This window comes from Orcinus orca, chromosome 13 (genome assembly GCF_937001465.1).
Source record: "Orcinus orca chromosome 13, mOrcOrc1.1, whole genome shotgun sequence".
NCBI classification, from domain to species: Eukaryota; Metazoa; Chordata; class Mammalia; order Artiodactyla; family Delphinidae; genus Orcinus; species Orcinus orca.
Window position 1 is genome coordinate 74,168,219 of NC_064571.1, and position 26,375 is coordinate 74,194,593.

General features: G+C 47.3%; 1 long non-coding RNA gene across 9 annotated transcripts in view; it reads left to right on the top strand.

Moving 5' to 3' along the window:
- The window catches only part of LOC117200765 (uncharacterized), a 354,407-nt gene that overhangs the window by 305,069 nt on the left and 22,963 nt on the right, over window positions 1–26,375 (top strand). Inside the window, exons 7-8 of one of the 9 annotated variants that reach the window (XR_007471048.1) lie at window positions 14,080–14,210; window positions 23,759–23,891. The exons of 7 other annotated variants lie outside the window; for them this stretch is intronic. This is a non-coding gene — a long non-coding RNA (uncharacterized LOC117200765). The remainder of the gene's footprint in view (window positions 1–14,079; window positions 14,211–23,758; window positions 23,892–26,375) is intronic. One more of the 9 variants, XR_007471047.1, reaches the window with a different exon arrangement.

Genomic DNA, 26,375 nt, shown 5'->3' on the forward strand with positions numbered 1-26,375 from the left:
CTTGTGGGGTCATCTAGCATTGGGCACTGAAAACAGTGGCTCTGGGGGCACGGTCAGCCTTGGCAGCCAGGAGCAGTTTATCACCTTGATGAGGCAGGGAAGGGGAGTGAAGACTGTGAGCCAGGCTGGGAGGTTGGCTGGGCCTCTGCCCTGGAGGCTCCTGACCTCAGCCACAGAGGGAAGGTGCTGGCGGCAGGTGGAAGCTTCAAGGACCAAGGGAGGCTCCCTTGGTCTTTCCACCTTCTGCTCAACGTGCCAACCTTGGCCCAGGCCCTTTGATTCCATTCCGTGCCTGGGGAGGATGTTTGTGTGTGTGGTGGGGGAAGGTGGGCAGGACTTGGAATAAGAGGATATATGTGAGAGTCCCCGGAATCCCGCCCACCTCGTACTCATCCTCAGTATAAGGGAGGCAAGTGAGAGAGCTGAACACTCTGCAGCTATCATTTTCCTTCTGACTCTGCCCTGCGCTGGAGGCCTAGGGAAGCCCTGTTGCATCCACATCAGCGATGAGAACAAAAAGGTTGAAGTGAGTATAACGGGGTTGTATTCATTTACTAGAGCTGCCCTAACAAAGTGCCACAAACTGGGCATCTGAAGTGGCAGAAATTTATTGTGTCCTAGTTCTGGAGGCTAGAAGTCCAAGATCAAGGTGCTGCCAGGGTTGGTTCCTTTTGTAGGTTGTGAGGGAGAATCTGCCCCTTGAGTCTCCCCCAGCATCTCCTGGTGTGCTGGCATCTTTGTTGTTCTTTGACTTGCAGCTGTATTACCCAGATCTCTGACTCATCTTAACTTGCTGTTTTCCCAGTGTGCATGTCTGTCCCTGTGTCCACATTTCCCCTTTTCATAAGGACACAGTCATATTGGATTAGATCCACCCTAATGACCTCATCTTAACTTGATCATCTGCAAAGATTAGTTCCCAATAAGGTCACATTCACAGGTACTGGAGTTTAGAACTTCCACATCTTTTTGGGGGGACAGAAGTCAAACCGTAATAGGGGGCAAGGGTCCCACTGGGCTATAAGATATATGGGGAAGAGTGTGAGTTTTAGGAACGGGCAGGTGGCAGCCCTGTGGCATGTGAGCTAGGCGGGTCATTCAGTACTTGTGTTCTTAGTTGTAAAATCAGGGTTTACAGAGTGCTACTTCACAGAGTTGGTGCAAGGATGATGATGGATCTAAAGACCCCTGGATTTTTGAAGATCATGCACCTCTCAGTCGTTATGGCAATAACGTGCCACCCATGTGTTCCCTCCCTGAAGAGAATGGTCCTATTCTTAGTTCCCTTGTTTTCTCAGCTATGAAATGGGTTGGATAAATAGTGCATTAACTGGGCGTGTAATGCCGCAGTGTGGCAGCTATAAAAAAAGGGTAACAATGTGTGTGTTGGCAGCAGGCCATGTCTGGAATGGGGGGCAGGGCGTTAAGATCAACAAGGAACGAAAGACTCAGGGGATTTGGTTAGGCCATGAGGAAAAGGGAGGTGGCACCGAACAGGGCTTCAAGCTGGGCAGAGAGCAGCAGGGTGTGTGTGGTGTAGCGGGAAGGCAGGAGATATTCAAAAGTTTGCCTTCGGCTGTGTTCCAAACGATGCTAAGATTCTGATTCCAACTAATTCTGGTGTGTGCGGGTTTTTTTCCACACACCAAGCAAATCTCTGACACCAGCCGGGTGTCCTACAATTCAACCCAATTCTGACACTATCTACCTGGAGACAGCATTAGGTCCCACAGGTCAAGGGCTTCGTCCTACAAGACTGACCCCCCACCACCAGTTCAGATGCCAACTGCAAGCCTAGGTTGTCACCTGTGCTTCTGACTGATGGGCTGTGAACTGGAGGTTCCCTTGCCCCCCTCCTTGGCTTTGATTAATTTGCTAGAGTGGCTCACAGAACCCAGAGAAACATATTACTTACTAGATTGCCAGTTTATTATAGAAGGATGTAACTCAGGAACAGCCAGATGGAAGAGATGCGTAGGGCAAGGTATCTGGGAAGGGGCAAAGGGCTTCCAGGTTTGGTACTCCCCAAATCTCCACATCTCCACCAACCCAGAAGCTCTTCAGACCCCATCCTTTTGGGATCTTTGTGTAGGCTTCATCATGTAGGCATGATTTATCATTAATTCCATTTTCATCGTTTCTCCCTTCCCAAGAGAATGGGGGTTGGGGATAAAAATCACAAACTTCTAATCATGGCTTGAGCTTTCTGGTGGCCAGTCCTCCTCCAGGAGCCCACCTAGAATTCCCTCATTAGAACAAAAGACACTCCTATTACCCAATTACAAAGGTTTCAGGAGCCCTGTGTCAGAAACTGGGCTCAAAGACCAAATATTAGAACAAAAGATGTTCCTAGTGTTCTTATCGCTTAGGAAATTCCAAGGGTTTCAGGAGCTCTGTGCCAGGACCTGGGGGCAGAGACCAATGTATACTTTCTATTATCTCAACAGGTGCTATTTCACAGCCATGGTGCATGTCATAATCCTGTCCTTGGGTCACATTGGCTGTGACCTCTGACATCCCTCCCAGGATGGGGGGCTTGCGACTTGCTTCTGGAAAGTCCTAGGACTCCAGCTGCTCAACATTTGAGGCTTTCCGTATTAGCTCTATTTACCAATTGTGGATTCCTTTCTTTGGTAGCTCTATTATTTATAAATAAATATCTTTAGTCTTCTAGCCTAAATAAAGGGAGCTATTCCTTAGAGGCTGCAGAGAATGACCAGCCCCTCCACTGTGACCTTCACGGTCATTGAAGGTGTTGGGTCAGTGCCTCTCTGGCCTCCTCATCCGTCTGTGGGCTGGGGACCTTGCTGCTGGGCCAGGGTTTGCACTTGTGCACAGACACATTCATTATGGTGTTTTACCGCCGGGTCTGTCCCCTGCTCATCAGTGTTCCTGGACTGACTTCTCACTCCTTGAAGGCTGGAAGCCCACACCTTTCACCGTAGCCTGAAAGGGGGGGCCAGCTGGTTCACAAAGAAAGCTACGGCTGGTGATTTTTCTTTTTCTTCTTGCTCAGTTCTGAAGCTGAAAAAAATCACAGCATACTTCAAACTTGAACAGTGGCTGTGAACGTATTCACTCTTGAATTCATCTGTGAGGTTATTATACGCAGCTTTGATGTTACAGCAAGACTACCTGGGTCGTTTTGTTCCAATTACTCAGTGCAGAGGAGGAGGACTTCATGCCACATGAAGGTGCTGACTTTGATGTTGTGTCGAGGCTGCCCTTCCCGGGGCTGGTGCATCTGGAGCCACTCTGGGCAGCTGGGGCGCGTCCACACGGTGGGGCCCTAACCTGGAGCGGGAGGACTGGGTGCTCTGCACCCTGAGGAGCTGTTGTGAGGAAGCCATAAATGCAGGCCCGTGGAACACATTTCCCATGGCATCACAGAGGATTCAGAAATAACCTCATTTTCCTCAATTAGGAAGATGGAGATGGTAATGGCTGTACTTTGCTCTCTTCAGACGTCTTTCATCTCTGCATCACAAAGTGCTCTGAAAGCATGATTAAGGAAGCTTCCCAAATCCCCAGCTGGGCAGGCGCCCCACTGCCTGCTTCAGTCTAGGCTAAATGGTTGAGGCCAGCTCGCTAGGTGAGCTCAGGGTAATAGGAGATCCTGCTGACCCCAACACAGGGCAAGGACAGATGCTGGGACCCCCGCTGGATGGGGGCGAGGAGAGGGCGCGAGGCAGCCCCGTGCAGAGGTGCAGAGGTGGATTCCCGGGCAGGGAGGAAGGGGTCTCAGAGCAGCCCTGGTTGTCCCACTGGCCTGTGGTCAGAGCATGGGCCAGTTACCACCACTGCCACCCGCCCCCATCCAGGTCTCAGAGTCAGTGCCTGCAAAGCTGGGATGGAAATTTGATGCGTCAGGTCTCTCCTGGCTTTGCTGTTCTGTGTCGTGTCGTGATGGATCTGACAGCCCTGGACTCCCCAGACCAACCTGGTGTCTCTCCTTGACGTTCCTGCTCAGAACCCAGGATGCCCTGCAGTCCTTATGGGACTGGATTACTCTCCTCTGTGTCCATTCAGGCCACACTCCTCCTCCAGGGCCCTCCAGCTCCTGCAAGCTCCTGCCAAGCCTCAGGCATCAATGACCCAGCTGACTGTGCTTTTAGAGCTTTTAGATTGTCTGTCTGTTCACCTCTTATGGCTACCAATATTCCTACCTCCTGTCATGGTCATTCCTGTCCCCTTACCAATTAGCTGTCCTTGTGTGCTACAGGCTACAAACAAAACTCACCGAGCTACGAAAATGTAGGTGCAACAAGGAGGCTGCGAGTCTCCCATGTGTATCTCTGCATGGATAGCGGAACCTCTCACCTGGGCGCCCAGTTGCCTTTTTAACACCTTTCTTTTCTCAACTGTGCTCCGAATGGCTGAGATTGCAGGGTACTTGAGTTCTGGATGATGGGACATAATGTAACTGCAGAAACAGGTGGTGCACGAAGGGTGAGCCTCCAGACAGAAGAGGTCAGTGGAAAGTCCATCTCCTTCTACTTGAAGAGGAATTAGAAACACAAAGAAAGAAATTTGACCTGTTCTTTGTTATTGCTGATTAATATATGCTTCTAAATGCTGCATTTTGAAAAAGTGACGCCACACAAAAAATATTTTCCACCAGTGTTTTGGAAATCCCAAGGGTTTCCCAGGTGAGAAAGCTGACAAGGGTAAATCACGCCTTGGAGGATGGCTTATTAATTGGAAGATTCTTATCCTTGCCCTAGACGTTGTGTCCTGCCATCTCACTCTCCCACGAGAGGACTGTATTAGGGAGAGGCACTCACCCTTGGCTCTCGGGAGCTGGGGCTTAGTGCTGTCAGGCTGGAAAGCTGCCTGGGTGCCCCAGTCATGGGTTTCTCTGACCAGCCGCAAGGACAATTCTGGGGAAAAGCTGTATTTTGTTGTAGAGGTTTTCAAGTGTAAAAAGCCCAGTAAAACTTAATTCTATCCCTTTTCTGGAACAAACAAAAAGAAAACGGCTGAAGTGGAAAATTCAGAATGGGAAATATAGGGTAGTTATTAGGTTGGAGTTTCAAAAAGGAGAAAGAATTCCTGTGAGTTTTCCACATGTTTGCACTGTGTGGGGACCACCCATCTGCTGGGCAATGGACTTGGGTCTTAACGGACTGTTCTGACGTGAGTGAGATGCTTCCCGTAGATCACTTCTGTGAGCTTCTCTTTTGTTTGGCCTCATTGCCAGTCCTGACTTCATTTCAACACCCCTGCCCCCATCCCACACTGCTCACAGGCAGGTTCACTGATGCAGCTGACCGCAGCTCAGTCTGGGGGATCCCTTCCGAGTCTATAAGCAGCTGCAGGGCCCCTCCTGTGGCTTTCCAGGGTGCAGGGTCTCAGTCACCCTGCTGTGCTCTCGTGTGTCTCTGCTACCGGGCCTCCTTTGCTGCCATCAAATTTGGGACAAGGATTCCCAGCGGCAGCCCTTGTGGTACCATCTGTAGGACATGACTGCATCCTAACTCCTGAGTTTCGCCTTCACAACCTGCCTCCTTCTCCAGTTTCATCAGGCTCAGAGGTCACCCTGCCTGCCCCTTTGACCGGTGACCAGAATCCTTGCTTGTTGGAGGTGTAGCACCATCAGACCATCTGTGACAGCATGCAAGAAAGGCAGGGTGGCACGTGGGACATGGGAGGAGGGACTAAATCCCCTGCCCAGGAGGGGCTACAGGGCCCCACCTGGAGATAATTGTAAAGGGATCTTCTTCGGATGTTATGTTAACAGAAGGGGGAGACAGTGAATTTTCTTTGCCATCTCTTTAGGTTATTTGTTTTATTGCTTTAATTTGCATTGCATGGCAGCGTGCAGTGGTCCATCATTTCACAAATACCTTGGCCTCTCTCATCCATGCCCTGTTAGTATCATCGGTGGCAGAAGTGGCCAACCGATCATCAAGGGTGTGTGTTCTCCACGGGAGCACAGAGCTGTTGCTGGGAGGGGCTGCCCAGTGAGGGCTACACTCATCAGCACCCTTGAGTTTGGGTGGCTCCCGTGATGAGCTGTTGCCAACAGGAATGTTAGTGGAGTTGATGCGTGTCACGTCTGGACCAAGGGAGTTAAAAAGTCTCTCCAGTCAGCTGATTGGAGAAACCTTTGAAGGACTTAGAGTGCACAGAGCCACAAGATAGAAGGACCCTGGGTCCCTGAGGTGCCTGACGAGAAGCACCCGAATTGGACTGTGACAGTCATTGTATTAACCCCCTGAGAACTCCTGGGAATTAACTGAAGTAATACAGTAGTTAGTGTTACTATAACTAATGCACATTGGTCTAGTCAACTCAAAGCCTTTGGCTTAACCAAGCAGGGGCCACCCTATCCTGCTCTGCATTCATCTCCCTGGTTTCTCTCTTCATTGAGGAGCTCAGGAGGTGCTACTGTTGAGTGGGACAGTTTTGAAGAAAGAATTATGTGAGGAGGGACTTCCCTGGTGGCTCAGTGGTTAAGAATCCACCTGCCAATGCAGGGGACACGGGTTCGAGCCCTGGTCTGGGAAGATCCCACATTCCACGGAGCAACTAAGCCCGTGCACCACACCTACTGAGCCTGCTCTCTAGAGCCTGTGAGCCACAACTACTGAGCCCGCGTGCCACAACTACTGAAGCCTGTGCGCCTAGAGCCCCTGCTCTGCAACAAGAGAAGCCACTGCAGTGAGAAGCCTGCCCACCGCAACGAAGAGTAGCCCCTGCTCGCCGCAACTAGAGAAAAACCCGCGTGCAGCAACGAAGACCCAACGTAGCCAAAACTAAATAAATAAATAAAATTTAAAAAAAAAAACAAAAAGAATTATGTGAGGAGACAAACAGGATAAGAGCTGGGTTAGGATAGTTATTGAAGGAATTTCTTCTCTGGGCCCTGTGAGAATATTTTTTTAGTGATTTCTAGGTCTCTGAAATTATGAAAGTAATGGAGTCATGAATATAATTACCTCTATTCTGTAATTACCCGGCAAATATCATATGAATACATAGGGGGTTTGAGTCAGCAGATCTGGCAGCTGCAGAGTTTGATTATGATGATTTAGCTGTTGGGAAATGCCAGGGATTAATTTCAGTCATCAGTGTAGGAACAACAAGGAGAAATGGCCCCAAATTAGGGAAGGACACAGGCAGTCTGCGTGGTGAGAGCACTTGGTGACTGGGGGGTCAATTAGTCGAAGGAGCCCACCTCGGAGGAGGCCCAGCCGTTCCTGCAGGACCAGGGGCAAACTGCACATTTGTTTGCACTCCGCCATTTCCCCGGTCCTTGCTCTTCGAGCATCTCACACGTGCGATCTGTGAAGGTAACAGGTGCGTTTGCTTGAGCTCTCTGGCTTCTGCATCAAGCGTTGCTCCTTTACAACGTGGCCCCAGTACCCTGGGAGGTGGGGCCGCACAGCTACCCCAATTTCACAGATGCCAGTCCGAGTCCTAAAAGAGCCAGCCTCTCAATGTGGCACAGTGAGTGGCATTTTCTAGGTTAGAACCCAGGTCCCTGCACCCTCCTTCTTATCTGGTACTGGCTTTGGGGAGGAATGTACCTCCAATTATAAAGTTTTCCCAATGGAAAAGGGTGATTTCTTTTCTGATTGCTTTTTCAAATGGTTCTCAGGAAAGCTCTCTGAAGAGTGTGGGTATTTGTTGTTCAAATCAGATCCTGGTGTCCCAGGAAGGAGTGGAGAAGAGCCTCTGCAAGCTTGAGGTCTCCTAAACCAGGCCGAGTTTCCCTGTGCTCTTTGCTGTGTTGTGTATCATAGATGTGTCGTGTGTCCTTTCCTAATTGGGGGCCATGTCTCCTTGTTGTTACTACCCTGATGACTGAAATGAATCCCTGGCGTTTCTCGGCAGCTAAATCATCAGAATCAAACTCTGCAGTTTGATTTCCCTTATGAGGCTCCCGTGGTGGCCTCTCCTCTGGACAAGGCCCACCTACCACCACCAGAGCAGAGAGAGTTGCGGTATCTGGGTGAGGCCAGCACTGTTCTGGGAATTGTCCGTTAGTCTGACATGTTCCTCACTCCTCTTGTTTGGGGGCTCAGTGCTCGCCATTTACCGTCCCCTACATTCCCTCCAGGCTGAGGTACTCAGCTCCAAGTCCAGCGGCCTGGGAAAAGAGGCTTGAATGAGGGCCAATCAGAGCTGTTTGGGACTGAGGCTGTGGTGTGGGGATTCAGGTAACCCCTCACTTTCTCTGAGGGATACGGGCTGCTGCTTTGAGAGTAGGAAATGTGAGCAAGCCAGGGTAGGAGGGCTGGTTCTGCAGTGACTCTCAGGTGGGGAAAGGTCTGGAACCCTGGAATTCTCCATCAGGCTTACAGCAACACCAGGGACCCGGGGGCAAAACTGCTCTAGGCAGCAGTAGGGTCTACCATACGCCTTCTAGATTTGTGGCGTTATCTACACCAGCTGCAATCCCAGACTGTCATCTGCACTTACCAACACACATAAACCTATCTCACCTCTCTACTCAAAACACATCCTTCCTCTGGTCTTTGTCAGTAACCTGAAGGACAACATTCTTAAAGACCTGAATTCAGACCTAAATACTACTTTTAGTAGGACCTCCAAGCTTATTTTCCTGAGGCAGTTTGGACTGTGACAATAACTCTCAACTCTTAACGTTGACCCCAAACCAGATCTCAACAGCTTCCAATACACAACCTAACGCTAAGGTCTAGGTGGAAGCCCAGCCCCGCCTGAACCAAGCTTCACTTGAAACAGGGTTCTCATCCTAACCTACAGTCTGATCCTAACCCTTACCTTGGTCCAGATGTTAACTATAAATAAATCTTATCACTGTAGATTCAAACTCTAATTTTAACCCAGCTTTAAACCTAACCCAACGAGGAAATATTTGTAAGGTCTGGCTCTTCTGAGCTGGAATTTGGTGCTTTCATCTGTCATCTGTAGGGGAGGAAAAGTTTCCTCTACCCTCTTCTATTCTCTGGCTAGGTCTGTGAAAAAACAAAAAGATAAAAACAAGAAAAGCTGGCAACAGGCAGATTAGCAGGAGAAAAGGCATGCAAATTTATTTGATGTTAAAAGTTTTAGGTGGCACAGGAGGGCTTCATAGAAAGAAAACTCCCAGAGAAAAAGCTAGGCTTGGAGGCTTTTAAACCATCTGGGGAAAAGAGGATAAATTTACAGAGGCGTGACAAGACAAAGGAAGGGGATTTTGAGATTCTGCGGTCAGCAAATTGAAGGAAGGCAAGTATAGGGGGAAACTGCTGGTAGTTGAGGACTAGTTAGTAAGGTTTGTGTGAACTCTTTTGGTGCCATCACATCTCTGGTGATAAGGTTGTTATTCCCCTCCTAGTATAGGAAGTGGATTAGGGAGGACTCCTCCCCAGGCGGGAGTTAGGATCTGTTTTCAGGTAGACAGGGGGACTGTAGAGAACTCATCCTGTGTCCACTTTTTCTCAATTGCTTTTAGCTCAAAATAATCCTTATGCCAGAGTGGTAATTTTGGGGTGGCATATTCTGTTCTACACATCCTCCCCTCACTTGCCCCTCCACTCCCATGTGTATTGCTCTGGGCATCGCTAATGTGATGACCCCTGTTCCCCAGGCAGGTTTTTTGAGCCTTGAACTTTGAACTTGTATCATTGCTTTTTGATTCCCAAGGTGAAAGACTAGCTGACTTGATGATAGACTAGTCCTGGGTAGTGTATTAGTTGAGATGAATGGGTTAAGGTGCCACCCCTCCGAGAATCTGTTTGCATTAAGAATCTCTGTTATCAAATCTCAGGCTCTTGGGGATGATGGAGAAAAATCTAAAATAGGTACATATGGTGGTGGAGGGGGAACAGGGTGTAGTTGTTGGCTTGGGCTCATCATGTTTCTGTGTCTCCCTTTCCTAAACTGTGAATTAGGGATACAGTAAAGACTAAATGAACTAATATATGAAGAGTGCCTAGAACACTCAGTAAATGTTTATTATTACTATTATCATCGCAGTCTATTTCTTAGGAACTGAAGAGATCGGAAATCGTTTAACTTTTCACAAAAATAACTTAAAATCATGAACCCATTTTTGGGCCATTTCTCAGCAAAAGCTACCATTGGAACTATAAATATTTTTCGTAAAGATAACCTCTCTGAAGGCTGACATAGGTAACTTTTCTGTTGAGCAGAGAGATCAGTGGAAGATAACAAAAGAAGGTACGTGTGTGTAAAGCAGAAGCCAGCTCTTAACATGTTTTAATGTGGCACAGGGAAGGAGCAAAACCTGAGGAGTTGTTACAGCCTTGATGCATTGCCAGTTACGAGCAACTCATTCGTTCATTCCTCCCTTCATTGAACTGTGCCCTCCTGTGTCTCCATCACTGACCAGAGTACGTATCATTCCAGTCTCACAGAGCTTTCAATCTGGCGACATAGTTACTAAGCAGGCAAGAAAATGCATATGTGATTATAATTTGAGATAAATTTGGAGATATAAAAATGGGGTATAGGGACAGAGGGTAACAGAAGAGGGTCTTCCCTTAGTTTGGGGGGTCAAGGAAGGGAATTCTGGGGCTGAAGGGCTAGTAGGAGTTACTTAGTCGAAGAACAAGGGAGAGAATTTGGTTTGGACAATAAGGCTCAATTTGGCCTTATTTCACGGTAGTGTTAGTGGTGACTGTGTATGACGTTGACACCGGTGAAAATTGCAGCTATTATATCACGTTGAAATTATGGTAGTTATTAGACCCATTGCTGGATCTTGTTAGTTAATGCCTTGATAAAGAAGCACATGTTGGGACTTCCCTGGCGGCGCAGTGGTTAAGAATCCGCCCACCAGTGCAGGGGACACAGGTGTGATCCCCAGTCTGGGAAGATCCCACAGGCTGCGGAGCAACTAAGCCCGTGTGCCACAGCTACTGCGCTCTAGAGCCCGTGCTCTGCAACAAGAGAAGCCACCACGAGAAGCCCGCGCACCGCAATGAAGAGTAGCCCCCGCTTGTCACAACTAGAGAAAGCCCATGCACAGCAACAAAGACCCAATGCAGCCAAAAATAAATAAATTTTAAAAAAAGAAAGAAAGAAGTACATGTTTACTGCTACATCGCAATTGAATTCTTTAAGGGATGTTTTTCAGAACAGCTTAAAGTTGACAACAAAACTAAGCAGAAACTACACAGATTTCCCATAAACCTCCTACCCACCCCCCCGCCCCTTATACACACAGCTTCCACCGCTATCAAAATCCCTCACCAAAGTGGTACATCACACATATATTTTTATTTTTATTTTTTTTAATTTTTAAATTTTAATTTTTTAAAGACTTTTTTTTTTTGATGTGGACCATTTTTAAAGTCTTTATTGAATTTGTTACAGTATTGCTTCTGTTTTGGTTTTTTGGCCGTGAGGCATGTGGGATCTTAGCTCCCTGACCAGGGATCGAGCCCACACCCCCTGTATTGGAAGGCGAAGTCTTAACCACTGGACTGCCAGGGAAGTCCCCACATATATATATATATATTTTTTTGCGGTACGCGGCCCTCTCACTGCTGTGGCCTCTCCCGCTGCGGAGCACAGGCTCCGGACGCGCAGGCTCCGGACGCGCAGGCTCAGCGGCCATGGCTCACGGGCCCAGCTGCTCCGCGGCATGTGGGATCTTCCCAAACCGGGGCACAAACCCGTGTCCCCTGCATCGGCAGGCGGACTCTCAACCACTGAGCCACCAGGGAAGCCCCCCCACATATATTTTTAAAATAATATTTTGACAGCTGTATTTTGATATAATTTGTTTCCTTTGTAATCCTATGCATTTTATTTTACACACTAACAAACATCCCAAGCAGGGCTTCAGAAGCTTCCCCAGGCTGCCAAAGCAGTTCGGAGAACAAAAGGGCTAAGGCAGCAGGCCGGAGAAGGGAGGCAGCCCCAGTGCAGCAGGAGCAGGGCCAGCCATGGAGATGGTGGCAAGATGACACTGCAGAGACTGAAGGGCCTTGAGGGTCACAGTGAGGAACTGGATTTTCTCTTATGGACAATGGGAAACAGTTGGAAAGTTTTAAGCATAGATCGACTTCATGATTTGACTTCATTAAAACATTAAAAGGATACCACCACCACCGCCACCAAGAGCTTCCTCATTGTTGCAAGTAAGTAAAGGAATCTAGGGTTGGTAAAGATAAAACAGGGAGATTTGCAACTTGGGATAGGGTGACCGGCAAGTGAATTGTTGAAAAGGGAAATGGAGTTAAGATATCCTTTAAAGGTGAAATTGGAAGCTTGTGGTAATGAATTCACTGTGGGAGGTGTGAGAAAAAGAAGTGTCAGGGATGATCCCATGGCCTCTTACTTAAGTCACCACTGGTGCACGATGGTGCCATTGTCCATGATGAAGAAGGCAGAGGAGGGCCAAGTGGAAGAGGAACGTTCAGTTTCTGACGTGTCGATTGAGGTGCCTGCACGACGTCCAAATGGATGTGTCGGGTGGGCAATTGCATACATGAGTCTGGAGCTTAAATGAGATCTGGGTTGGGGATAGGAATTTGGAGATGCCAACATACAGATGTCATCGGAAATCACGGAGATGAGTGAGGCTGCCTTAGGTGAAAGTGAGATGAGACGAGGACCCAGAATGGCTCTGTGAACTTCAAAATCTAGACATGGTGTGATAATAGGTTATCATAATGACCTTACAAAGAGCCAGCATTCATGGAGGGCTTACTGTGCGCTAGGCATTGCTCTAAAGGTGCTGCATGAATTTATTTCTTTATTTTCACAATAACCCTATGAAGTAAACAGGTATCCAAGGTCACAGTTAGTAGTTGGAGGAGCTTAGGGTAGGAACCCAGCAATCTGGCCCCAGAACTTCTCCCTCAACCCCTGTGGAGCCTGAGACAAAGTGGTCAGAGGTGTCAGGAGGTAGAAGGAAAACCAGCAGCATGATGTCTAGAAGCTAAGAGCAGAATATTTCCAGATCGAGGGGTGGTCAGCCCGGTGGCATGCTGGTTGGGTTCAGCAAGACGAACTCCAAAGAGTAGCCATCGGTTCTGGCAACACGGGGGTTGTAGGCAATAACAGAAAAGGTAATTTTGGGGGAGTGGCAGGAAGGTAGGAGTGGAAACTAGTTGGTGTGGCTCAGGGAGAGAGAGAGCTGAGGATGTAGAGAGGGCACTGCCTTTCACTGTCCCCTGAGAATAGGATACTTGCAGGTAGTTATAAGGTTTGGAGAAAGTGCGTATAAAGCACATAGCACTGTGCTTAGCACACAATAGGCATGCAATAAATGTTAACAATTTTACTACTTGTCTGCATAAATCTTGAGATCATAAAGGCTTGCAGTATTGGTGACACAGGAGCAGGAATATAAATGCACAACTTTCAGTCAGCCAGCGTATATATGGGCAGGCACCAAGACACATTCAATGAGAGTTCAGGATGAAGAACACTAACTCTGCCCCCTGGATGAATTGCCAGGCTGGTACTAGATGAAAGGCATACCTATAAAAAAGGTAATGAACGAGGCTGTCTGTGACACACCCAGCGAGTATGCAAATAGGGAGGGTTGAAGGAGTTCAGAGGAAAGATCTCTGGACTTGGATGGGATGATGCATTTCCCTGGAGAAGAGATGGACTCTATTGCCAGTGCCCCTGTTTCTTCATGAGGAATGAGGGCCCCAGATGGGGGCAGTGGCTTTGCCCTGAGCCTTGGTAGGTCAGGCAAAGCTATCAGTCACACATCCTCCTTGTGTGGCAGTAACACTTCACATTTAGAAGTACCTCTCTCCACAGGGCTGAAAGCAATCTGTAAACAGAACTGAATGTATCTCATTACTTCTCTCCACGCAGCTTCCCATCCTGCTGTGACTGATGGCTGGGCTTGTGGGAAGGAACCAGAGGACCCCAGTGTGTGACCAAAGACAGCATTGGGAAGCTCCCACAGAAGTAATTTGGAACTCAGAGTTAGAAAACTGGGTGTAGATATGAGTTCTGCCTTGAGTTCCTCAAAGCAGTTCCTCAAATCCTTCCTTAGAGGGGCAGGGAGTGGAAGCAAACCTCACTCGGGGCCTTGAACTGCTTCTGCTTCCTGAAGAAAGGTGGATCCAGCCTTCTGCCTTCAGGGAGACTGTTGGCATTTTCTTTGCTCCTCAGGCCGTGTGATTGATGACTGAGAAAAGCTGGGTTTTAAAAAAATTCTTACAGAGGACTGCCCTCCCTAGACCCCTGTAGCTTTTCAGGGACACCTGACCTGTGGCCTTGACAGGAATTCTAGGAGAAGTCAGGTAATGGTGGGGAAGGGCCAGGTAGATCATGGCGGATGGGCTGCATGACAGAACTGTGAGTGCCACCAGGGGTGGAAGGTGGGTCACGTGATGCACAGTCACTGAGATCTCCTGACCACAAACCCTGGACTAATTTGGGGTTGCTCTCTGGCTTTCTGCATCATTTGGAGCTTGCCCCAGTGTTTCTGATATTAGCACATTGTTCTCCAGTAAGTCTTCTTTTTCACACGATGTATGTAAAGCCATCAGCAAATGTGCGGGGGTGCCCTTGATAATGCCTGCAGGATCTCTAAGTGCTGGGTCCAGTCTTTGGGAGGGATTATGTAAGGCGGGCCTGGGAAGACCGTGCAGGAACTTGCAGATTTGCAAGAATGTCTGTTGTGTGGAATTAAAGTTTTTGCTTACTATTCGATCTCCTCCTAGCCTGTCTAATCCCAGTCATCATTCACGGCCCAGAATAAGTTCTGCATCTTCTAGAAAGCCCTCCTTGATAATTTTTTTCAGTATTCCTTTATTTTATTTTATTTTGTATTGAGGCTAAGTTCATATAATGTAAAATTAATCATTATTGGCATTTAGTGCTGCATTCACAGTGTTGTGCAATCACCACCTCTATTTAGTTTCAAAACATTTTTATCGCCCCCAAATGAAGCCCTTTTTTCTGTTAAGCAGTTATTCTCCACTGCCTCTCCAGCCCCACCCCAGCCTGGCAACCACCAGTCTGCTTTCTCTCTCTGTGGATTTACCTATTTTGGCTATTTCAAATCAATAGAATCATACAATGTATGTGCCTGGCTTCTTTCAATTAGCATGATGTTTTCTAGATTCATGTATGTTGTAGCATGTATTGATACTCCATTCCTTTTTAACGGTTGAATAATATTCCATCATACGTATATACTGCGGCTTATTTATCCATTCATCTGTTGATGGGCATTTGGGTTATTTCCACCTTTTGACTATTGTTAATAGTGCTGCTATGAACACATCTATTCAAATATTTGTTTCAGTACTTTTTTTTTAAACTTCTTTTGGGTATAAGTGTAGGAGTAGAACTGCTGGGTCATATGGTTCTATGTTTAGCTTTTCGAGGAACCAGTAAATTATTTTCCACAACAGCTGAACCATTTTGCGCTCCTACCAGCAAAACTTGATCATTTCATTTTATAGTAACTCTTCTACAAAGGAAATTATAGTAACTCTTCTACAAACTCTTGTACAAAAAAGGTATGTTTTACCTGCGTTTGATGCCTTCTGGGTTCTGTATTGTTGTTTCTACATCATCTTTTAACTTGATTCTAATCTCTACAACCTCAAGGATGACTCTTCATTATTTGTTTATTTATTAATTCATGGATTCAATTAGTAGTTAGCATTATGGTTTAGTAGCTAAGAATCCTGGCTCTGGAATCAAACTACCTGGGTTCAAGTACTGGATCTGCCAGTTGCTAGATGTACCATTTAGGAAATGTTATTTTACCTCTCTGCATCTTTGTTTCTTCATTTGTAAAATGGGAATAATGATGGTTGTATTAGTTTCATATTGCTGCTGTAGCAATTACCACATACTTTGTGGCTTAACATTGCACACATGTGTCATCTTATAATTCTGGAGGTCAGAAGTCTGAAATGGGTCTCACTGAGCTAAAATCTAGCATGGCAGGGCTATACTTCTTCCGGAGGCTCTAAGGGAGAGTCTGTTTCCTTACTTTCTCTGGCTTCTAGAGAATACCTGCATTCCTTGGTTCATGGTCCCCTTGCGTCTTCAGTATCTTCCCTCTTCCATATCACTCTGGCTTCTATCATCACTCTGACCCTCCTGCCTCCCTCCTTTAAGGATCCGTGTAATGATGTTAGGCCCGCCCAGATAATCCAGGAAAATCTCCCCATCCCAAGATCTTTACTTAATCACATCTGCAAAGCCCCTTTATTCATGAAAGGTAACATATTGACAGGTTCCAGGGTTTAGGTTGTGGACATTTTGAGGGGCCATTATTCAGCCTGTCACAACCATACTACCTCATAAGATTATTCCGAAGATAAAATGAGATATTTCGCAGAAAGCACCAGTACTCAATGATATTAGACATTACTGCTGCTCCTACCAATGATGCCTATGCCTATGGCTAGATTTAGTACCAAGAACATAGTGAGTGCCCTGTGGGTATCTGGAGACTGTACATGTCTGACTCCTAAAGTCTCAGTGGTGTTGCCTCCTAAGAATGGACTGCCTTTTCTCAATAGGAACAGAGTCACTCATCAAACTCCTCATGACAGAGTCCTCTCTGGGGTTCCACTTAGTTCAGACCCATCTCTGTGGGAATCTGAATCCTAAAGCTCTGGTCTATCCCAGGGGTCTTAATTATCTCTGAATTAGAGAGTCAAAAGTTCTGGGTCACAAAAGACACACCTGATAAAAGACTGCCGTCTAAAATATACAGAGAACTCTTAAAATTCAACAATAAGACAACAAACAACCCAATTAAAAAATGGGCCAAAGGCTTTAACAGACACCTCACCAAACATATGAGAAGATGCTCCATGTCATAGGCCATCAGGGCAACACAAGTTAAAACAACAGTGAGATACCACTACATACCTATTAGAGTGGCCAAGACCCAGGCCCCTGACAGTACCAAATACTGCAGAGAATGCAGAGCAACAGGAACTCTCATTCACTGCTGGTGGGAATGCAAAATGGAACAGCCACTTTGGAAGACACTGTAATGGTTTCTTAGAAAACTAAACACACTCTTACCATAGAATCCAGCAGTTGCACTCCTTGGTATTTACTCAAAGAAGTTGAAAACTTATGTCCCACAAAAACATGCACATGGATGTTTATAGCAGCTTTGTTCATAATTGAAAGCAACCACCATGTCCTTCAGTAGGTGAGTGGATAAATAAACTGGGACATCCAGACAATTGAATATCATTCAGCACTAAAAATAAATGAGCTATCAAGCCATGAAAAGACATGGGAGAATCTAAAATACATATTACTAAGTAAAAGAAGCCAGTCTAGAAAGGCTACATACTATATGATTCTAATTATATGACATTCTGGAAAAGGCAAGACTATGAAGATAGTAAAAAGGTCAGTGGTTGCCAGGGGTTGGTGGGGGAGGGATGGATAGGCAGAGCCCAGAGGATGTTTAAGATAGCAGGAAGACTCTGTATGATAGTGTAATAGTGGATACATGTCGTTACACGTTGGTTCAAATCCATAGAATGTACAACACCAAGAGTGAACCCCAGGGGCTTCCCTGGTGGCGCAGTGGCTGAGAGTCCACCTGCCGATGCAGGGGACACGGTTTCGTGCTCCGGTCCGGGAAGATCCCACATGCCGCGGAGCAGCTGGGCCCGTGAGCCATGGCTGCTGAGCCTGCGCGTCCGGAGCCTGTGTTCCGCAATTGGAGAGGCCACAACAGTGAGAGGCCTGCGTACCGTAAAAAAAAAAAAAAGGGTGAACCCTAATGTAAACTGAAGCTTTTGGATGATGATGTGTCAGTGTAGGTTTTCGACTGTAACGAACATGCCACTCTAGTGGGGGTGTGGATAACGGGGAGGCTGTGCATGCGATGGGGCAGGGGAACATGGGTAGTCTCTGTACCTTCTTCTCAATTTTGCTATGAACCTAAAACTACTCTAAAAAAAAATAAAGTCTTAAAAAAAGTTCTGGGTCCTTGAGAAGACATAGTGAGACTTAAGAACCCAAGGTTGGAAGAAAGCTACGTATGAAGGGAAGCAGATCTGGAACTCGTGTTGAACTATGGAAGCTTCTGAATTGCTGTACATGATGGACTTTTAATCCCAAAGAAAATTCTATTTATAAGAGATATTCCACCAGGAAACAGTGGAGGGAGGATCCCTAGAACCCTCTCAGTTTGTCTTGCTCCAGGAGATGGGCTCAAGGACAAAGAGAGAAGAGGGACAAGAACCTTCAGACAACATGACATCCGTGTGGAGTCACTTAGTCCCTTGAGGAGAGAGGGAGATTTTGCTATTGATGTTGTCAGGCAGACTTGCTAATAACTGCGTACGCTGTAGCGGCCCCAGTTGGGAGATGTGAAGCTGCTCTCAGATCCTGTGACAGGGACAGAGATTCCTTCTCTGTGTGTAACTTAGGGGCCTATGAATAGAGGCCAGGTCCCTGGATGAGGTGGCTGTAGGTGGCAGTGGGGGACAGAGGGCTTAGTCCTAGTGAAGAAACTTGAATTCCTTAATTTTCCTCTCTTGGCCTCGGCCACCCCATCTGAAAAAGGTGGGTGGATTGAAGATCTTGCGCAAGTCCTAGCAGCCTGTGATTCTATAATTATATAAAGAGTTATGCCACAGCATTTTAAAATAAATACTCCTCAGATGATTCCTGTGAAGATCATCTGAACAAAGTGTAAATCGTGAATTTTGACTCAGCCCATGGAAATGTCTGGGTCATGTCCTCCCACTTACGTTTACTCATCTTAACACTTAGAAAAAGCCTTGGGTCTCCTGAGTTCTGAGTTCCTGAGTTTTATCCATATTCTAGTTTTGCCATGACCAGCTGACCCCTCGGGGCTTTAAGAGACTCCAAAGCTCCTAGGGTGGAGGAGAGAGAAGTATTGATGGTCATGGGGTATTTCCCAAGAAACAGAGAAATAAAGGTGTTTTACTGGTCACGGTGGTTGTAGAAAAAGAGGACCCGTGGCTCAAAGCCCTGAGGCTGAAGCAGGATTTAGATAGCTTCCCTGCTGGGACCACAAAGGACCTGACACTGAAAACCAGAGGTGACCCCAGCGTGCATGACCTATAGGGAAGAGTCAACCCTATGGGTAGTTTCTGGGACCCTTGAACTTTGAGGGGAAGATGAAGAGTTCTAGGATGAAATGGGTCTTCCTAATAGTTGGGATAATATTATACTGCAAGCAGAAAAAATCAAGCCACGTGGGTAAGAGAGGAAGTGGCCCCTCAGGGCCCAGGGTGGGGAGAAGGGAGAACTCAGAAGGCTGGAGGAATGGCAGGAGGGGTTGCATGAGCAGAGGTCCAGGGTCAAGACCAGGCTCCGTGTGTTTGGGGAGCTACACCAGCTGAGTGTTTCTGGGTTGTGGGATGAAGGGGAGGGGGTGATGCGATGGGCTGAGGCTGGAGAGGTCAACAGGGGCAGGCCAGGGAGGCCCCCGTGGACCAGGTAAGGTGTTTGAACTCGATCCTGTGAGGGCGTGCGGGTGGGGAGCCTCGCAGGGTATCAGGCAGGGACTCGCCACGGTTCGTTGAAGGTTCATTGCCCTTGCTCTTCGTCAGCAGGTGCACGCTCTCTGTTTCCTTATTCCCACGGCAGCCACAGGCTCTTCACTCAAGGAATTGTCACTTCAAGCCAAGAACAAGCAGAACAACAAATTCTCAAGAGAAATCTGTGCTTTTCCCAAAGTGTTGCTTGCAGAGTGGGAGGAAAGAAACTTGACACAAGATATTTGGGAGTTTGGGGAAAAATAATGTATTTTGCATGTTGCTGCCAGGCACCCGGGTGTCCACTTGATGCTTAATTACATCCTGCGTGTTTTCATGGAAAATGCCAAGGCCACAGTGGGTCCATGGCCTCACATCTCCCGCAACCTCTGAGGATGCCATTCCCCCTCCCTAAATAGTAACCCTCAGAAGCAGAGTAGACTCCATTGCAGTCTAAGCAAGGGCCGCAGGAAAAGCAAATAGGATAAAAGGGAAATAAAATAACTCCTCTGGCTCGGTCCATGCAGGGGGTGTGGATGCAACAGCATCTGTAGAGGTGGCCGGGACCCCACGTATCCGAATCAGTGACTGATCAGTGACTGTGATGGAATTAGCACCGTGTCGTCATCAGGCACCTTCTCTTTCAGTCCATTTGGCCACTGATGAGCTGTGTGACTTTGGGCAAGTCTCATTTGCTTTCTTGACCTCAGTGTTCCCACTGGAGGGCTGAGACATAGATATTCTCTTCTTGCTCCAAAATGCCCTGTATAATCACTGGAAGGGTTCTTCCTCCAAGTCTGAGTCCCTCCACCCATTTTAACTTAAACACTTTGTGATGGTGCTTTTTATAACCAGCTACTTCCAAAGAGGGTTTGCGTCAGCTTACAATATGAGAGGCGGTCACGATGGAATCATTAAAAGGCAATCAGTGATCAAATATCATTTGATAGGTGGCGGTGATGGGGTGAAAAATATACCAGAAACCTAGGATGAAAATAGCTTTTTCAAGGAAGTACGAAAGGAGAGCTTTGAACGCCTGGCTGCTGGAGAGAAGGAAATCCCCCGTCCCATGCTCTGAAGGAGCCCTTTGTGACTGGGGAGCTGGGTGTTTGCTGGCATCTACGTAAGAGGTGCAGCAAGCACTTAAGAATCCAAGTCACCAGGAGCACTTCTCTAAAGATGCAGGATACTCAAGGTACTCCACATGTGGCTTTGTTTATTTTCCCTCTCTTAGAAATTCCCGTTTCCTATGGCAGAAATGAACAGATGTGTCTCACAAACTGATGAAGGTTGACAGATTTAAGGTTTGCATTGAGCGTTTTCTAGAAAGTGGGAGAAGTAAGCAGGGTCTGCTCTTTCGGGGGGCAGAGGTGAAGCTTGAGCCTCCTTTCCTGAGGTGCCGACCCCCTGCGCTCTGGGGCACCCACGTTTGCGTATGGGATTTGAGTCTCTCTTCTGGTCCAGCTCACCTAGCTGATGCCAAGCAGCCCCAAGGCGATCCTCTCCCCCCGTAAGCAGCCCCTCACCAGCCTCTCCAGGGAACCAGTGCCAGGATTCTGAACCACTCTTTTCTCCTACTGACCTAGAAAAACCTTTCGGTGGGTTTTGGAAGTCTACCTTTCCTCTTCTGAAGCAAGCTGAGAAAATGTCACGTACTGAGTGGATCCTCTGCACAGCAACCTGTTGAAACCGACCAGAGAAAATGAAAACTTAGCTTGAAAACGAGCAAGTTTTATGTGCTGCGCTGCCGCATCAGGAAGCCCGTGTCTGGTGCCTGAACCCTGGCAGAGACGGAAAGCCGTCCTTCAAATGACTGTCATTCTGACTCCGCATAAATTCGGGAGCTGCTCTGGGAACTGAGGGCTCTGAGACCTACTCTCCCTCCACTGCGTGTGCATGTAGCTCACATGAAGGATAATATAAGCTACGTGGGCACTCAGACACCAGCAGAATTTAGCTCGTAGCATGGTGGAAGCATTATGTGTGTGTATGTGTTTAACTTAGGGCTGGAAAAAAATGCTAAATGAAGAGCTCAGAACATCAGCTCTATATCCGTCCTTAATACTGTGTGACTTTTAAATCTGCAAGGGTTCACTTGAGTCTAATCAGGCTGCACACAGGATGGAGGCTGAACTGAGAGGCTCACGTGATCCCACACTCAGCATAGAGGTTGGTGGGGCTGGAGCTTTGGGCATCGTCTAACCAGGAAAGCCCAAGAACTCGAATCCTGTTAACACCTTCCTTGCTATTCCTCCTAATTTCCTCCTGTCTACTGAAGTCTTCCTCTGCCAACATTAAAACATTAACTCCCTTTCTGTCTATAGTAACTCTGATTCATATTCTCATCTTCCTTCCTCTTTGAAATTTCCCTTGAATCCTCAAACCAGCCGTAATTATAGGATTGTAAACTCAGGGCAGCTCAGGGCTGGTGGGGCCTTATAAAATGCTTCACTTCCCCTCTCCTTCAAGGGAAGGGATTCCTTAGAAAGTATCTTTCACTGGTGGCCCTCCGCCTTCTGCTTGAACACTGCTGGTGATGGGACGCTCCCTACCTTGTGTGCAGTATACTACTCAGGAATTTGTGCTCTGGAACCAAATGGAGTTGGGTTTGAAATCCACTCTGCCACTTACTCAGTGGTTGTTCTTTGGCAGTTTTTGCAACCTCTCCAAGGGACTTCATCCCGAAAATGGAGTTAATAATAGTATCTGCTTGTTAGGGTTGTTGGCCTAGCCTTGGGTTTTGACCAAATGTGTGCCTTTTAGAGGCTAGCATTTGTAAAAGATACTTTTAGGGAAATTGTATCTTTGGACTTTTAAAGAAGTCAAGGTTTAGAGATACCTGAACTGTGAAATAAAGCCTGCATATCTACACAGACATTTACACAGACACACAGTCCGCTCCAGACAGTGGATATAGGGTGTGATATTTGTTTGCTAAGGCTGCTGGGAGGCTTAAACGATGGAATTTATTGTCTTGGCAAGTTGCTTCTTCCCGAGGGCTGTGTAGGAAGGATCTATTCAAAATCTTCCCCCTTGCCTTGCAGAGGGTGCTTCTCCCTGTCTCCTCACATCGTCTTCCCTCTCTGCACATCTATTTCTGCATCCAGATTTCCCCTCTTTATAAGGACGGCAGTCATATTGGATTAGGGCCACCCTAATATCCTCAGGTTAACTCGCTTACCTCTGTAAGATCCCATCTCCAAATAAGGTCACACGCTGAGGTACTGGAGGTTAGGGTGCCAACATATCTTTTATACGTGTGGGGCACAATTCACTCTGTAACGCTGAGCAATGGACAAGGTACCAGGCTGGCCATTCAGGGGCCTTGGCTTGGGTCTAAGTTCTATCGATGACCAATTGTATGATTCTGGCTGAGTCTCTAGACCTGCATTTTCCCCACTGAGACATGGGTGGATGGACCTGAATGGCCACTGAGGTCCCTTCTACCCTAGAGTTCTATGGTTTGAGTGGCCCGTTTGTTTTTAAAATGAACTGACAGAGATTCTAAGCATGAGGTCAGATAGTGAGGGGACAGGGGTTTCTGAGCAGAGAGGCTTATGCTGTTCGGTCGCCTCAGATCACACCATCTGGGTTGCAAGAAAAGGACAACAGCTTTCCATGTTCTGAAAGAATGCTTTCTTCCTCTAACATCCTGCTTGCAATCCTGTTGCTTGGGGAATGGCCCAATTTTAGCTACAGTGCTGTATTTTGAAGGCCCTAAAAGCTCCATAAAGCATTGATTTGGGATGAGGTAGCTGGGGAATTCAGTGAATTTGAGAGCATATTTGTAGTATTTCATAAAAATAAATCAACTTTTACTTTTTATGGGAACAAACTTTTTTTTTTTTTTTTTTTGTGGTACGCGGGCCTCTCACTGCTGTGGCCTCTCCCGTTGCGGAGCACAGGCTCCGGACGCGCAGGCTCAGCGGCCATGACTCATGGGCCTAGCCACTCCACGGCATGTGGGATCTTCCCGGACCGGGGCACGAACCCGCGTCCCCTGCATCGACAGGCGGACTCTCAACCACTGCGCCACCAGGGAAGCCCGGGAACAAAGATTTTTTAACTGGGAGAGTTGTGTTTTTTTTCCCCTCTAATTCTTAGAACAGTCTTGTAAAAATGGTACCCTGTAGAGTCCTTTGCGCATTTCTGCCTCTTGTCATTACTGTTGAAGTCTTTGTAGGATGGTTTTATTTTTGTTAAGTGATAGTGTTTAAATGTTGATCCATGTCAACAGAACACCGAAGCCATCAACACATAATTGCATTAATATTAATTCTCGTTTCAATGAGAAAGCTGCCTTATAATCACTTGTTATTTAACCCTGACTGTAACCTTTCCAGGAAAGAAGAGGACAGGTTGACAGATCCAAGCCACTGTCATATCCCTCCAGAGTGGCAAGCCTCTCTGTCACACAACATGGTACTGGGCACACATCAAGATTTTCATCAATGGAAAGGGAGATTGGTGTTGGATGTAAGAATCTAGACTTAAGCCTATGGAAGGAAAACCTTAGTTGATGTTTGTGGAATGTAACTTGGAGATCCTGACTCAAAACAGATGTACCCTGGGGTGACTCTCATTTTGATGCACTCACTGTTGCAGTGAAGTGTGTGCCAAAGTCTTCTCTTGGGGAAAGTAACTATGTCTTGGGGTTGGGAACAAGGTGTCTTCCAATGGGGGGGAGGCTTCCCTCGCAGATCCATACGGTGATGGAGGAGGGAATGAGGGCCAAGGTCTGAGGTCTCCCAGTCAGTGCTGCCTTGGCCAGAAAACTGCCGTTGTGTCACATCTTACAATAGGGACATGGCTAGCTGCCCCCTCCCTCCCGAAGTGGGGAAGCAAGTACTGTGGAAATCCGGGTACCACTGGGAGCTTATAGGAAAGAATGTTTTTCATCATCCAGAATCTCAAAGCCTGGCCTGTCTGTGGAGACGGTGAAACGTTTAGGCTGTATCTGTATTTTACTTCATTCCTTTGTGATTAAGTTGCCAATGGTGTTGTCTTGACTCTGATCAAGGAGATCTCCCGGCTTGTTCTTCTGCCAGGAGGGGCCCCGGGAGCTCAGACTGACTCAAGAGCAGCAGAGACCGAAGCCTCTGCTGTTGGAGCACCTAGCGAGCCTGGGTCAGCATCCTTAATTACAGGCCAAGTTATGGCTAACTCAGCCTGCCTCTCATTGCAGCCTGAAGAGTAACTGATGCATCATGGAAACTTCTGGAAAATATTCTGATCATGGAAAGTTGATTTTATATTTACTAATGTGAAATCTTAGTAAGTGAAGCATCACAATCATGGTTGTGAGAACCTTTAAAAATGACAGGATTTCCTTTTTTATGTGTCTATAACCAGGGAAGTCCCAGGGATAGGACTTAGTTGAAAATGCTTCTGCATGTTGAGGGAGCTGGGCTGGTCCATGACTGTATGAGAAGAGGCTCCTTTGGGAACAAGTGTGAACTGGGTTTCAAAACTCTTCCCTGAAGTGGGGTTGGCGTAACTCTGTCATTTCTACTGAGACCAGGAATTGATTATTCTTCCATTGCTCTACCTTCCATGTCTTTTCTCTCTGAGGACAAGGCAGAAACCAGGTCTCTACCTCTCCCTCCTTCCCATCTTCCCATAAAGCTCCGCATTCATCAGAGTCTTTTGTGGTCCTTACTTGTTCACTAATAAATGCTTATTCCTCTCTGAAAACAACCAGCTGTCTTTAGCCATCCGTAGCTCCTCCCCTCACCCCGCCCACTCCCATCAATATCACTGTCTTTGCTCTTTGGATGCCAAGTCACCAGACAGGAGACATAAGAGGGTAGGATGATGTTTGGGGCTTAGAGGTTCTATCCTTTCACGAGCAAAAGCTGGGTTAGCATCCAAAAACCTTTCTCTTTAGGGGCTGGTCTTCTGCTCCCAGCTGCCCTCTGGGAAGATGGGCAGTGATGCTATTGACAGCATCCTGTCAGGGGTCACTGGGAAAGAACAAGCAAGGCCACTCTGCATCATGTTGAATCCAGTTTGATCACATCCAGAGGCATTCCCTGAGGGGCCAACATGTGCCAGGCCTTGGGCTTCGTGGCCATGAACCTGCCGCGCTTCCTGTTCTCAGGATCTCAACCTCTTGAACAAGACAAGTTACCCACCGGGAAAACTGCCTTATCTAAGGCCTGGGATTAGCGTCTGCCACAAATACTTCACAGCAAGGAATCCATACTTGTTTTGATGATAATTAAATGAAGGAAGTGCCAAATGGCTACTAGGAAGGAATTTCCAGGAGGAAAAGTGCTCTGAGATCTGGGGAAGTCAACAGAGGACGTTTGGCAATGGCTCAGGTAGCCCTGCAAGACCTGCAGGGGTTGAGCAGACAGAGAAGCACAGGAGAGGCTTCCGGGCAAGAGATTGGCCCCAAGGCTGGGAGGAACAGTGCAGAACAGAAATGGAGCTGAATATATATATATATATATTCCTTTTAAAAACGTTTTTAAAATACTTTTTTTTTTTTTTTTTTGCGGTACGCGGGCCTCTCACTGTTGTGGCCTCTCCCGTTGCGGAGCACAGGCTCCGGACGCGCAGGCTCAGCGGCCATGGCTCACGGGCCCAGCCGCTCTGCGGCATGTGGGATCCTCCCAGACCGGGGCACGAACCCGTGTCCCCTGCATCGGCAGGCGGACTCTCAACCACTGTGCCACCAGGGAAGCCCCTAAAATACGTTTTAAAAAATTTTCTTTTCCTCATTTTACTCTTTCATCCCATTTTTGCTACTGCCCCCCACCCTCCCCCCGCTCTCTGATTTCCTCTTTGATGCTATGTTTTTTTAAGACAGGCTGGGGACATGCTGCATTTTAAAGCCTCTCCTGCCTGCCCAGTTGTCCTCCCAAGTCCTCTAAGCTCCACATGCAGCCAGAGTGACTTGAGGATGAAGCTCATTAATAATGTGCATAGGAAATCATATCCTCTGTAGGAGGCTGG